Raw genomic sequence first — 14,223 nt, 5'->3', positions numbered from 1 at the left:
TCCAGCTTCCAGAGCCGCGGTTAACCGTACTGGAAGTGCACTGTAAATGAAAACTAACAGATGCCCCCTCATTCATGAAACACCAAGAGATGTCTTTCATATAGACATCAAAAAATGCACCGTAACAAACCAAATATTTATCTTGGCTGATCATACCTTCTAGAAAAAAATTTGCAATGAAACAAAATATTTTAAGGGACATACTGCAAAACCAATGCTGAGAATATCTTTGTAGGGAACTCCTGCCAAAATGGAGGAGCTGTGCACTTACTTATCAGTGCAACAGACATGAATTAAGAATTTTTACAGAACCACTAAATAGAAAGTTTGAATTATCCAAAAGGAAAGTTAGCTGCTCACTTGATGGTGAATCTTCACTTTTTCTCTGATCAAATAAGCCAAAAATCCCAAGCAATGCAGTTTGCAAAGAGGTACATACTACATAAAATGAAGACCACTGATACAAGCTGAAATTGAGGCTTTTTGCATAACTCCTCACGACAAGTTGGTAAGACTCGGATATTGCTGCTGTGCAAAAGCTTTTGTTGATTGTTCCTGGATTTGACTCCCCTTTAAAGCAGAGCCACAGACCACCTCTCACATGGCAGGGCAGGCAGACAGGGCACCTTTCGGGACACAGGAGAGGGACTAGCAGACTCCTGACCCGCATTCATAATTGACTTAAACAGTTTTACAAGTCCAACATATTGAACTAGTGGAAGAGTTTATTCATGGCTCAAAGGTAATTTCCTAAAATTTCAATTATTTAAAGGAAGTTTACGAAGGCTTCAGCAGCAGCTCCCCAGTCTAAAACACGTTCAGAGAAACACTTCAGGATGAGTTTTACCACAGCTACTATTGCGGTCAAATAAGTTCAAAACACCAGCAGTAAAAGTCACAGGACTGAAAAGTCACATTTTCTATTCACACCTCCCAAAACTGAACTCTTGTCAACTTCCAAAACAACCACCATTTTAAACAGCTGTCTCTAGACAGATGCTAGTAAAGCCCATGTACAAAGTCGGGGTCATGGCACACGGGCAGACACAATTCAAATCACCTAGAGCACCCTGAAGGTTCCCGGACAGGCAAACCAAACACACTGCAGGAACCTTGGCTTCCTTCTCCCACGCTATTCAAAGTGTTCAAATTATGATTTTTTCATCTTGCTATAACTACTGTGAACAATTAAAAAAGATTACTATTTTTTAAATCCTCAGCTGCAGCTAAAATAGCTTATTATGACAATTTACTGAGTGTTGGCATCTCATAGTTGCCAACATCTAACTGTTTTCCTAAGAAATTACAGTCTCAGCAAGTTATGCATCATAAAGCATGCCAAGGCCCCAGCTGGCTAAAGGATTCGTGTTTATTTTTGTGAAGGTTATGGTTTTGTTTTGTGGTTCTACTAAAAAAAAAAAAATTCAGTTTAAAAACTTAACTTCTTTGCAAAAAGTGGTGAGCAGTTTCCCACACAAGCAGATCCAAAACTGGCAGCAGGCACACCCAGACCTCAGTTCGGGCCTTAATTAATTCCCAAGTTAAAGTTATCGCAAGGCTCACTCACAGAACCAGCACGAAGTTTGAGTAAAAGGCAGCATCGTGCCGCACGGGCCCACAGGCACAGGTAGAGCTGGAAAACAGCTAGCAATTCTGTCCATCACTCCACACAGGAGAAACCACCCTCTGCCAGAGCATTTGGCTTTTTCCTTGAGGACCTGACCAGATATGCGCAGGGCAGGAAGACAGAAGAGGGTGCTCTTCCATGGTGAATTACATTTCTCAATGCACTGACTCCATGTGCTGCTCTGATCACTCCTTCAGACCGGCCTTCTGCCGTCCTCGCACGCTCCACAGCTCTGAGCCTTCACCTGAACCAGTAACTCCATGAGGAACACAGGCAACTAAATATTTCTCCTGCTTTCCACACATTCATTCTCAAATGTATTTTGGCATATGTTCAAAAAGCATCATCCATTAAGAGAAACTACTAAACCAATGATTAAGAGGAAGACAAGCCTACAGATCCATGGGCAAGCTAAGAAAGGGAATGTCAGCATATGTCATACACGTCATGCATGAAAGGAAAACCAGTAAGACTTTGGGCTGTTTTTGTGTTGGAAGTATGTTTCAACAAAGTCAGGGTCAAAGAGCCCCAGAGTTAATTACTTAAAAGTGCAGATTTGTATTCAGCAAATATAAAGTAGAAGCCAAAGACATAATTTTGGATGCAAAAAAAAAAAAAAAAAGAACCATTTATAAGTCAAAAAAGTTTTTGTTTTTCCTTTTCAAGACACTTGTGAAATCACGTTTAAAGCACTCTTTTTAGTCCCGGGCATTTGGCCAGATGACATTCACATTCTGGAGCAAGAAAAGCTTTCTTTCCTGAGGAAAGCCCCTCGGAATAAAGTTGTTTCTGCCTCTAAATCTGTATACATGAGATTGGGGGACATAACTGTTAGCATCCCTCACCAGAACCAATGTGCAGTGCTCCACTGGTTGTAATGGAGCAGCAGTAATTTGCAGCTATGCATATGTCCCATAGTTTTTAAATACTATATAAAACTATTTAGAATTTTCAGACCTCAGGAAGACACCTGCTTATGTGCAAGGTAGGGCTTTTACTCTTCAGAGACAAGTCACAGGTAAGACATCTTCCAAAACCTTTCATTTACAAGGCTATCCTGGAAACTCTGTCCCAAGTCAGAAGGAAAAATGCACTTCCTTTGTCTCATCCTCCCCTCCTGTTACACATCATCCTCATGGACCTGAATCCTCCATGGTGCAGCATCATTAACAGTCTTTTCACACAACACCCAACACAAATGGGTCCATTAATTCCAAAACATATATGATAATTACATTCCACAAAATCCCATTATTCCTGCCAGAGGACTGGTAGGACTCCAATAACTTCCTTTTGCTGCCTCCACACTATCATAGTGAGAGCTTCATACTCCTCTCCCGTATTCATATTGATGGCAGAATCCCTGCCAGCTTCAAAGAGAACAGTATAGCATGAATGCTCAGTAATTTTCACCTGAACTAATTGTTTAGAACAGCATTTCAAAAAAAAAAAACAAACAAACAAAACCAGAATGAACCTACCGAGGGAATGTGACTGCAGCTCCACAATTTGTTTTCCTTCATGTGAAGTTTTTATCCGCTGATCTTAAGGCAGAAAAACAAAACCACCAAAAATCCCCATCTGCTTTATCAGTCAGCTTCTTTTCGAAGCACTCCAGCAGACAGATGACTATTTTCACATAATTGCAAATCAGACTAACTCAGACTGAACAGCAGACAAAAAATATTTCCCAGCTTCTCCCGAGCACACAAGGAATGGATATACTACCAGTCTTGCAACTATAAGACAATCAATTTTAGTCACTTTTCTTAGAGAACACATTTAAATCTTCCTGCAAATTTTCAACAAATTATATGTAAGAAAAAAAAAAAAACCCAAATAGAAATATGGCCTTAGTCATCCTGCAAAATTTTCAGGTTTATTTGAAAGAGTTAAGCACAGGCTTTACATACATAGGCTCAGAAAAACTACAAAGGCAGCAGAAAGTTACAAGGATAAAACCAAGCTCTTGGGCCTGAGGCAGCATTCACAACTAACAGCATAAATTCAGGAGCAACTCCCTTGAAGTTGCTAAGAGTGAGCACAAAGCTTACAGCGAGGAGAACTATGCCTGCCCTACTTCAACTGAGGGATGATCCTCACAAACAACGGACTTCCCAAGCATTAGAGATCCTGGGAATGCTACGCTATGTTATTCTCCTATTTGTTTTGCCTGAAAACAACACTCGGCTGAAAAAAGTGTGTCACTAACACTCCTGCGCTGAGACTCCTACTCTGCTTCCTCTGCCTCCTCACGCACCAGGCGCAGGTTTTGGAGTAACCCCCCACTGAGCCAAACAGCCCCTCTCTCAGTCACCAGTCCTTCACCAATCTCCTTCTCCTCACCCAGCTCCCGCCCAGGACTTCTTCTCAGCCACAACACCCTACGAACGCAAAAGGCAGACCAGCCCTGCTTCCACAAGAAGGGCGTCAAAGGGGAGGCTGGGCCAGGGCTGCCGCAGCGATGGGGCCAGCCCAGGACCCACCACAGGGACCCCTGGGGGCACAGGCTGCCACAGAGGGAGAAGCCCTCACCTCCACCACCACTGCCAGCCCCACAGCTGCAGCCCAGTGCTGCTCGGCTGGGCAGGCCAGAGGAGCACACCCATCAGGACGTGTGCTGCTTAAGGAGTCGACCCTTATCCTCTCTGACCAAAGCACCACAGGCCGTGGGGTGACGTCTCACAAAACGGCCTGTGCTGCACGAACACCTCACGGGACGGCTTCACACGCATCACGTGCTCGCAGAGCGGCAGCGCAGGCTTTACGCATGCTTTTCACAAGGGCTTCTGTGACTGGGTCAAGGAGCGCAGGGCCCAGATGACAAAAGGACTTGTGCTTCCACACTGCACGAACCTACGTCTCCGTCTTGCGAACCACATCATCAGCTGTGAGAGCGGGTGCTGTTCAGGGCAGGAGGCCCAGTGCGGAGGCAGCCGTGGGCTGAGACTCACTGTGATGCCTGGTAGGTCCTTCACCACCTTTCACTTCTGTGGCAGCACTGCAGAACAAGGAGGCAGAGGAAAGACTGTACATGTTTCTCTTGGTCCTTCTACAAGAGCCCCTCTAGGATGAATTAGACCAGGCTGGGTTACAGAATAGAATGTCTCCCTGTCAGGTACGCATCACACAGGGCCCAGACCAAAAGCAGGATCAGATCACAGAAGCACTTCAGACTGTATAGCCAAGAATGCTCAGCCGCAGCAGCTGCTCTTCCACAAACAAACTGTGTTGGGGCTCGCAGCAGCCAAGAGAAAGAAAATTCCACGTCCCTGCCAGCCACTTCTCCTTGTCCTGCTCAAACTGCAAATACTCCTGAACAAGTACGGTAGGCTGAACCAGCATGCCTTAGGATTGGGTAACTGCAGGTTGTTGAACATCAGATAAAACTAATGACCATAAGTAGTCCTACTCTAGGTCATAAGCACCATAAATACTAAGAAGTGGACGTGACATTCTTTCCAGCCCTCAGTCACATCCTTCATAAGAAAATACGAGATAACTGCACTGCATTAAGTGCCTTGCTGCAGCATTTTACGTGTCAGAAATAATTTACTGTCAGTGTTCTACACTAAGACATGTATTGGAAATTGGAGCCTCACGTCCATCCAATTCCTACCACATCACTTCTGTGTTTTGTTACACAACAACTCAGTTTAACACGGTGCCAAACACTTAGTTACACTTCCTCTCCTGATGCACACTACCAGTTGAATGATACATGACTCAAACAAAACAAATGGCTTAGCTGGCAACACTTGACTCTGCTTAGCAGCCTCCCCAAACAACTCTTAAGGAAGGAATTTTAGAGGGTTTTTTTTTGTGGGACGCATCTTGATAAGCCTCCGATTACAGATCAGAGGTATGTAAGCCTCTTATTTTTGAGATCTGTATGGTATGCCAAGTATTTAGAGCCACAGGCAAGCCCCTACAACCACAGAGCCTGCAATACACAGAACCAGCTTTCTGTATGCTGCTTCACTCTGTGCTTGGATTCACTACATCTGCAAGGTAAGACCACGATTTTGCTGTTGAATCCCTTTCAGCTCCCGAACCCTCAGCGGGGGGTTGAAAGCCCTCCTACAGGGCTGAAAGCTGTGACTATGGTTTGGTAGCGTGTGTTAAGGAAAGGACTGAGACCATACCTCCTTCACACAGTACTCTGTCAACTCCCTCCTGCTGATGGGAGACTCCTTGCTTGTCACAACAATGTGACAGCTACATTATTCTAGTAGGTAACAGAAGCTCTTTAACTGCTATATTGACAGCACTGTTCTTTTATTTTTTCCTTAAAGCAGTAGTTCCCTCGTAAAAAATTTAGTCACCATACAATTCATTCAGTGCCTTAGTAACTACTCTGTTTGATCTGTCTTCAGAAACAATCCAAAAATGCCCCCAAACCTTTAAGTAAGAGAGGTAATAGTCTTTACATCAGACATACTTGAGAGCAGCAGGAGCCAACTTCCCTGATCCTGCTAGCCACACATCAAAACCCTCACACAGCTAATCACACACTATATGCTTCAGCAAGCTAGGGAGGGGGACACTGGAGTGGAGTTTCACACACAGACCACGACCACACCTCCCAGTGGGACCTCAGAGCTAGAGCAAGGGACACCAAACGGGCTGGGAGTGCAACAGGGTGACAGAGCAATCTGCCAGAGTCGGCTTCAACAGCCTCCCCACACTTACCCCGCCACACAGGCTGCCAGCAGACCCCTGGCCAGCACAGCCTCATACCACTCACGTGCCATAACCCTGACACAAGAGAATTTGAACTTATGGAGGAAAAAAAAAAAAAAAAAAATCCACACCACACTTGGGCCTTCTGTGCTCTGAACAGCAGAGATTGTGCATTCCTGGGTTTGTACCTTGTGCATTCCTGGGTTTGTACCTTGTTCAGCATAAAAGTTTCTCAAGCCACCACAAGTTTTTCAAGCAATCTCGAAACCCTGAAGCTTAACATGTATAAATTTCTCAGCATGGACTAAAATTTACACTAGCTGTCCATTTAAAGCCTTAGCCAGAGAGGAAACCGATGGCACAACCGAGGCTTGGCAGACTGACCTTACCCTGGAAGCCCCTTTCCAACCGTACTGTCTGATCAGAAACCTGGTAAGGGGCAAAACCAAACAGAAAATAAACATTTACAAGTTTACTGAATATGAACAGACTGAAACCTACAGAAAGCCCTTGGAGAAAAAAAAGTCAGCCTCAAAACCCATTTAGTGAGTGCATTCCTAGTAACATTCTGGAATCTTGTTCCACACAGCTGTTCATCATCATTTTCAAAAGAGTCAATATGGCTGATATTCTCGGTAGTTATTACTTGGTTTATGTTTTTAATTAACACAAAGAACGAGGCAGTGGATCAAATACAAATCCTATCAACGAAATGAAATGCATCCTGCGATTACATATGGTAAAACACACAGGATTGTTCCATATAAATGTCTTCAGAATCACAGCACAATTTTCTTGCATAGTTGCGTGATTAACAGACAATTCTATTTACCATAGACTTCCTGCTCATCTAATATTCAGTTCCCAAGTAAGCTACTAACAATTAAATACTTTTAGACCTAAATAGATCTAAAACTAATGAAATTTAACATTAATCTGGCCTGAGGAAAGGCAAGAGCTTGGTTTCACAGCTATACTAGCACATTTTATCCCAGCAAAACAGAAATTACTCAGAGTTAGCTCAGATACAGTTGAATCGAAGATGGAGTTGCTGTGGAGCGGCAGAGCCCACAGCTCTGAGCACCTGCCCTTCTAGGCACTGCCTCATCAGCCTCAGAGCCCGCACCTGGGCAAACACGCCTTCCCGCAGCGCGGTTCACTCCAGGCAGGAGGAGTCCCTCAGCCGCCCCCCGCAAGCTCTGTTCCGATGGAGAAAGGGCACTGTCCCGTCCACCCCCAGGGCCTTTCGCCCGCACAGAAGCACCAGGTGTAACTCACGTTCTGCTCCGTCCCCGTCAACACAGCTGTGCTGGCAAAGGCACATAAAGATGCTCCCGACTTAAAGGGGCTTAAGAGTTACACTTCAGGAAATGAGCAAATAACATAAACGAGAGCGGAGTAGCTCAGAAGGATGAGAAGACAAAGGACTCAAGCACACCTTCTGCTTTTCCACATCTACCAAATCACACCCACGCGATTCAAAATGAACTTTTACCACAGTATGTCTAAGGAAATATTCAAGAGGAGGAGCTGGCCAGACATACGTTGTATCCCCATCTTTTGGCCCCCAGGAACCCCCATTCCAGTCAGAAAAGGGACGCGGATGCCCAGACCGAAAACTCTTCGATAAGCCCAGCTAAACTACCGCTCACAGCGTGCCCTACCCGCAGGCCCCGCGCCGGGTTAGCGCCGCGCTGCCAACGCGCACGAAGCTTCTCCTTCCAAGCCGCACGGCCCAGTCCGGCGGCAGGAGGGAGGGTGGCCGGAGGGGCAGCGGGAAGCGCCCAGAGGGTCCCCGGCCGGCCCGGCCAGGCCAGGGCAGGCAGCGGGCTCCCCGCCGGCGGCCCCCGCCCCTGCGCAGCGGCCTGGCGCCGAGCGGCCGAGCAGCAGCCAGGGCTGCGCGGGCCCAAGGAGGGCGTCCCCCGGGAGGTGCCGCGGGGAGACGGGCCCGACCCGGCCTTCCCTCGGCCGCGGCCACCGCCAGAGGAGGAGGGAGCCCAGCTGGGGAAGGGGGCGGGGAACAGAGCACCAGCCGCAGCCCAGCTACTCACCTGCGTCCCGGCGGCTGCTGCCGGCTCCGCGGCCCTCGCCTCCCCCGGCCCGCCCGCTCCCGCGGCGCGTTCTCGGGGAGGCGGTTTCAAGCGGCCGCGGAAGCCCCGGCCCCGCGGGTCCCCTCCGCCCGGCGTCGGCCCGGCGCGCCCCCGTGCTCGTCCCCAGCAGCGCCGCGCCGCCCCGAGCCCTCCTGCGCCCGCCTCCTCCGCCCGGCCGTGACCCCCGCACCCGCCCCTTACCTCGCGCCGCCGGCCAGCAACGGGCAGCGCCGGCGGGAGCCGCCCCCGGCCGGGCCGGGCCGAGCCGAGCCGGGCACGCAGAGGGGCCGCGGCTTTGTGCTCCGCGCCGCCGGGCTCGGGCCGCCCCTCCCCTCCCTTCGCCCGGAGCCGGCTCCCCTCCGGGGCCCGGCGCCTGCGCCATGCGCCTGCTGCTAGCGCCCGCCGGACTCCCGCTGCGCTCCCCTCCCCTCCCCGCCCGGCCCTCGCCGTGCAGCCGGCCGGCCCGGCGCCGCCATCTTCACCCGGGCCGGGAGGCGGTGCAGCGCGGCGCGGGGGCTGCCGCGGGCAGAGGGGAGCTCCCCGGCGCCGCTCGCCCCTCCGCGGCGGTAAGGGCCCGTGCCGGCATCGCGGACTGCCCGAGCACCGGGGGCCGGGGCGTGCCCCAGACGCACTCCCGGCCGCTGCCGTGACCGCCCGGGCCCCAAACCGGGCGGGAGGCGGCTCGGGGCAGCGGCGTGCACCCCTCACACACCGCTGTTTTGTTGTAGGGTTCGTCCCGTGTCCCTCCACTGACTCCGTAACGAACTGCGGAAAACAAATGGCAGCACCGATGCCGTTCGGCTGCGCGCGTTCCACGGCTCATTCCAGGATCCTAACACAGCGCTTCCCGAGTTTATTAGGCTGACTTCAGTGCAAGTTGTCTCAATAACAAAACAATGAGCGCAAGGTTTCCCTTCCAGTCTGGCAGCTGCTTGCTGCATAAATAGCGTACGCATTAAAAATGCCAGCAGCCACACTGAAGGCAGCAGCTGACATGTCCAGCGTAATTAGGAACACATTCAACGACACAGCGGTGGAAAAATCTACTGAAAGGGGCTATAGCAATTCCAAAATTCAGACGATTCAAACAAAAGGTGGCTGCCTACCTAGCTGTGAGGAAGCAGGACAAAGCAGTGCTGTCTTATCTGCGAGGTGGTGACGTTTACATTAACCCATGGCTTCCGCGAAAGTGGGCACTAATCTTCAGGCAAGAGAGACCCAGCTGGCTCATGGATGCAACCACTTAACGCATCTGAGCAGCTTCTGTTTTCTGCAGCTTTCGTGTAATCTATAGCCGTCTTTTGACAGAGATGTGAAACTTTTCTGACGCAAGCTGGAGGCAGTTGAAGTAATCGTGCTTGCGGGTTGTGAAAGCAGTGGGGAGTTCTGCACGCTGTCTCAAGGGCCACTGAAACCTTTCTGCTCCGCCTGCCACATACCACACAGAACTTCGATATTAAAAAGCATAGCGCACAAGGGGTACTGTGACTGACGTTTCAGTCCTGCTACCTCTGGAAGCTGCTGGTGTTTATTCAGGCAGCCTAGTAGATGGTACTAAAGTCCAATTTTGCAGCGCCTGGCTTGGCATAGCTGTCAGAGCCCTTGGCTACCCTTACAGAGAGGGGGGGAGACACCACTGCCCCTCCAAAAGCACTTGGGAGCCATTCAGTAAGGTGCCTGCCAGCCACAGAGGAAAACAAGAGCAAACAAGAGGCAGTAAATGAGAGGCAAGTTAGGACATAGCCAGCCCTGCCAAACTGGAACAGAACTGAGCCCCAAGGCCTGGAGGAAATTTACTGGAAAACACTTTGCCGCATACAGGCTCTCAAGTACCTGGGTGAGATTTCATGGCTTGTGTTTCTTATTTATCCCTTGATCAAGACCCCCCACAATCCAGCTGTGAGCATGGGCCTGGCAGGATTTTCTATACATAGAGTAAGCCTGCAGAAAAATGAGATTTTTTTCCAAGCCTTGAATATCTGGGCTGTATTTGTCATCGTATGGGTGTGGGGCAGAGACCAATGTGTAGGCAGAAGGCTTTAAGCATTGGTGGGATGCCCTAGAGAACTTTAGTCTGGACGAGAAATGGCACTTAGCCTCCCCCCAGCTGCTGCATCACTGTGTTATATACGGTGAGGTGGGGCAAGGTGAGGGAGGCTTTCCCACCTAATTTGGTTTGACGGGGCCTGGGCAGTATGTACTTTAGCTCTGAAAAGCAAAACGTTTCTTATTTCCATCGCAAGTACAGAGGAAAACTGGGATCTCCAGTGTCTTCAGTAGATACTGAGGCGATAGGAAATAGACTTGCTTATCTGCTTTCACACCCTGGCCACTGCAGCAAGGAGCAGCAACTGTTCGTTCCTCCAGCCAGCTTCTCTCGTGGCAGCCGAGATTCCTGTGTCAAGAGACTGCCCTCTTCCACTGGCTCCTGTCCTAGACGCCTGCCACATCGCCGTGAGCACTGCAGGAGGGAGAAGAGAAGCTTTTTTTACAGGGAAGGCAGATGAGTCACGGGGATCTACCTCCTGTGGCTGCTGCGCCATGGGATGGCCTGTGTGGTCTCCCAGCTCTGGAGGTGCATCCATGTTCACTGGTGACTTCAGAGTGATCTTTTCTCACCTTAAAACAAGATGTGTGTTTCAGTTTATAGCATGTGACAGGGATTACTTCAGTACATTCAAAATCTTATCCCTTGGAAGTATTGTGCATATCACACTTTGGGCTGTAAGTCGAATTTCTTGTCCTGTTTTGCAAAACTTTGGTGCTCAGCTGTGTTTTAAAACAAAGGAGGAGGGAGATGAGACAAATTGCATGAAGGAGGCACAGCAAAAACTGCTCGAGAGCAAAGCAGACCTAGGTGTTGTGTTTTGTTTTCCTAATGACCTTTTCATACAGCAAGCAGAGGGGACATGGATATCTACACACATGGAAAGTAAAAAAAACACCCACAAACCAACAAGTGAACAAACCCCATAGAACTGAGCCAACTAGTTTTTCTGCAAGCTGTAGTGAGGCTGGTATTGGGACCCTGAGCTGTTCTGGGCTCGGGCACGACCTGCTGTGTACGGTGACGCAGACTCTTTCCTTGTTCCACCTCTTCATCTTCCAGATCCAGAGGATATTCCATCTTCACAAAAAATTTGGTGCCACAGAGAGTGCTTCCTAGTTCAGCGTTCACCAGTGCCGAGGCAGACAGCTCTCCTGACCCTGTAAGCCATATACTCCAAACCTTCATACAGTCAAAAGCCACAAGAGAGACACCAGGAACCTCAAAAAGCTCAGTGGAGGGAGAAGTCCTAGGCAGCTGGGAGCTCCGGCTCCCCAGGGCTGGTGCAGCTGGATCCCAGGCCAAGGCAATCCACACCTGCTCCTTCCCACCTCCAGGGATTCCCCAAAAGCAGCCTTTCCAGCCTGGCCTTGCTGCTGCTGTTCAGGCTGGCTCTCTGTGAGCATCGCTGGCTCTGCTGCTAATTTGTGCCTGCCTGGTACGCGTGGTGGAGCCATCTTGCCTCCTCTCCCCCGGAAAAATAATTTCCCCTTGGAGAGCAACCTGGTCATGTTGCACTGTTCGGTGTGGATGAGGCAAACACTGAAGTATCACTGTAGGCGAGGGTGTTCCCTGCATCTGGACAGGACAATGGTCCTGGTCCTGGTCCTTTCAGATAGCCTGGGTCGAGCCATGTTACCAACAGGAGAATAAAATAGAGCTGATCATCAATTTGCTGGGGCCTGAAACTGGTGAGGGTAAATGCTGACATCAGATGGTGGTTAATCTTGGTGCTGTCTGTCACTGTTTGAATTGTCACACAGACAGAGCCACTGCTTGAATAAACGGAGCAGGCAAGGTGTGTGACCTAACCTGAGGGTGGGTTTTGAGAAGGCTGAAGGTTGCACCCTTTGACTTCTGGCTGATGACTGCCTCTTGCTGTTTCCACGAGCCCAGATACCCATGTCAGGCAAAGAAACAGCTTCAAAACCGGGACTTAGGTCCTGTTTGTCAGTTTTCCCTTCTGAGACAACACAGTAGCTCGCCAGTATGGCACTTTGCTTCACATCCTCATTACCGTATTTCGGGAAAGTTCTTATTGCATAAAACCTGGCCTTGGTGCTCAGAGGAGCCTGGCAGACTCACCCTCGCCGCATGTGACTGCTACCTGCTTGCTCTCAGGGAAAAGCTTGACAAGGATACAGGAGAATGTTTCTTGAAAGAGACGATGTCTTTTGGATTAACCTGGTTTTCAAGAGATTTCGGTTCCCTTCCCAGCTCTGCCTGCATGATTCGGAACAAGGAACTGCTTTTACTGGTCATGCCATTAACTGCAGGGCATTAGCACGCATTTATTAAAGTATATCGTGCTCTTGTATTTACTGAACTAAAGGCTACACAAACTGGACAAAAATCAGGCTGGACAAATGCTATGAAAAAAAGCCCTAGGTCACTTCTGCTTCTTCATACGGCATCTCCAGTATGCAGGGAGAAAATGTGTCCTCTATTTTCTGTACTCATCGCAGAGCCACTCTTTTTGCTTCGTCAACTCTTTTTTCCCCCCTTCTTTAAGGCTGATAGCAAAGCACTGGAATCAAGTTGTTTATGATTGTTAGTCACCGCATCCATGGGAATAAATTACTCTTTTATTATTTCATGGTGCTGTGCTCTTAAGTTCAACTCTCTCAGCCTTGTTTCATGACGGGTGATCTGGCCGACAGCTTTTCAACCTTCCTCCACATCAAGTCGGATTTCCATCGCGGGGTTCTAATCAGATACCCGACAGCAGCCAGTCTTCACGCGTCTTCCTGACGGCTAGGAAATGAATTTGTGGAAATGCTGCAAAACTGCATTTCCTGCCCGGCAGCGCTTACTTTTTACCTTCCCCCTCTTTAATTTGAAGTATTTATTTGAAAACAGTATTCAAATAAAATGTATATCCATAGAGGGATGCGGGAGCACTCTGACATCCCAGCTCTCAAAGAGCAGGTGGACCAGAACCCCAGGTTTCTCAGAAAGCCTCTGCCAAATGCAGGCCAAGAGCAATCCAGGGGCACCACGCACGTCCTGCCCAATCTGAGCACCGTGCAAGGAAGCTGTGGGGGCCGTGGCATCTGATCCCATCTCCTCACCAGCAGCCTCATTAGATCCGGGAGCAAGAAGGGAAGGCACAAAAATGAGCCTCCAGCTGCCAATGAACGCTCATTCCAGCTGCGTATGTGCCAAAAGCTATTCCTTCCTCTACAGCCCGAGCCAAAAGGACATGAGAGTAGTGATGAGATCCCTGTCCAGGGAGGTGATGACTGCCAGACACTAGCTATGAGTAATCCTGGGGAACTTGGGCAGAATCAGAGCCCTATCCTGATCACGCCGCTGAGCGTGTATCTTTTATGTGGCACCACGTGGGGAGGAGGGGAGGGGTGGCTGGATCTGTGTTTGGGTCATCGCTTCCTCACTCCACCAGAAGTCTAAATCATTGATGCTGTCTCAGACTCACGGCTGAAGCACAGTGACTTGAGTTCATTCAAATCGGATATCAGTTTTAAAGCACTCAGAAGCATCTGCTACCAACTAAACTAGCCTCTGCCTTCAGTACCGTGCTTGGGTGCTGGCAAATGAGAACACGCTCTCATCATCTTCCAAAAAACACAGGCTGGCATTTCCAGTCCTCCTCTCACCAACTGTCTTAACTTGCAGGAAAGTAATGATTGTGAGTCATCCTTTCATCTTTGCAACACTACTGAAGAAGACAAAAAGGGAAAAGAGAGTGTGTTTGTAGCCTGCTCGTAAAATTGTTTGCTAAATAAAGTCAACCGTGCTTCGAATCTCCAGTGACA

General features: G+C 49.3%; 1 protein-coding gene across 4 annotated transcripts in view; it reads right to left on the bottom strand.

The window, feature by feature from the left end:
* The window catches only part of RIN2 (Ras and Rab interactor 2), a 74,816-nt gene extending 65,685 nt beyond the window's left edge, over positions 1-9,131 (bottom strand). Inside the window, exon 1 of one of the 4 annotated variants that reach the window (XM_086744422.1) lies at positions 9,113-9,131. The gene's annotated coding sequence lies outside the window, so the exon portion shown is untranslated. Of the gene's footprint in view, positions 1-4,483; positions 4,615-8,361; positions 8,490-8,601; positions 8,714-9,112 lie in introns of those variants that run through there. The other 3 variants (XM_086744420.1, XM_086744419.1, XM_086744421.1) reach the window with 3 other exon arrangements.
* Between the last annotated feature and the right edge of the window lie 5,092 nt (positions 9,132-14,223).

This window comes from Chlamydotis macqueenii, chromosome 3 (genome assembly GCF_036417535.1).
Source record: "Chlamydotis macqueenii isolate bChlMac1 chromosome 3, bChlMac1.mat, whole genome shotgun sequence".
NCBI classification, from domain to species: domain Eukaryota; kingdom Metazoa; phylum Chordata; class Aves; order Otidiformes; family Otididae; genus Chlamydotis; species Chlamydotis macqueenii.
Note: the sequence above shows the minus strand (reverse complement) of the source record. Positions and strands in the feature narration are given on the sequence as shown.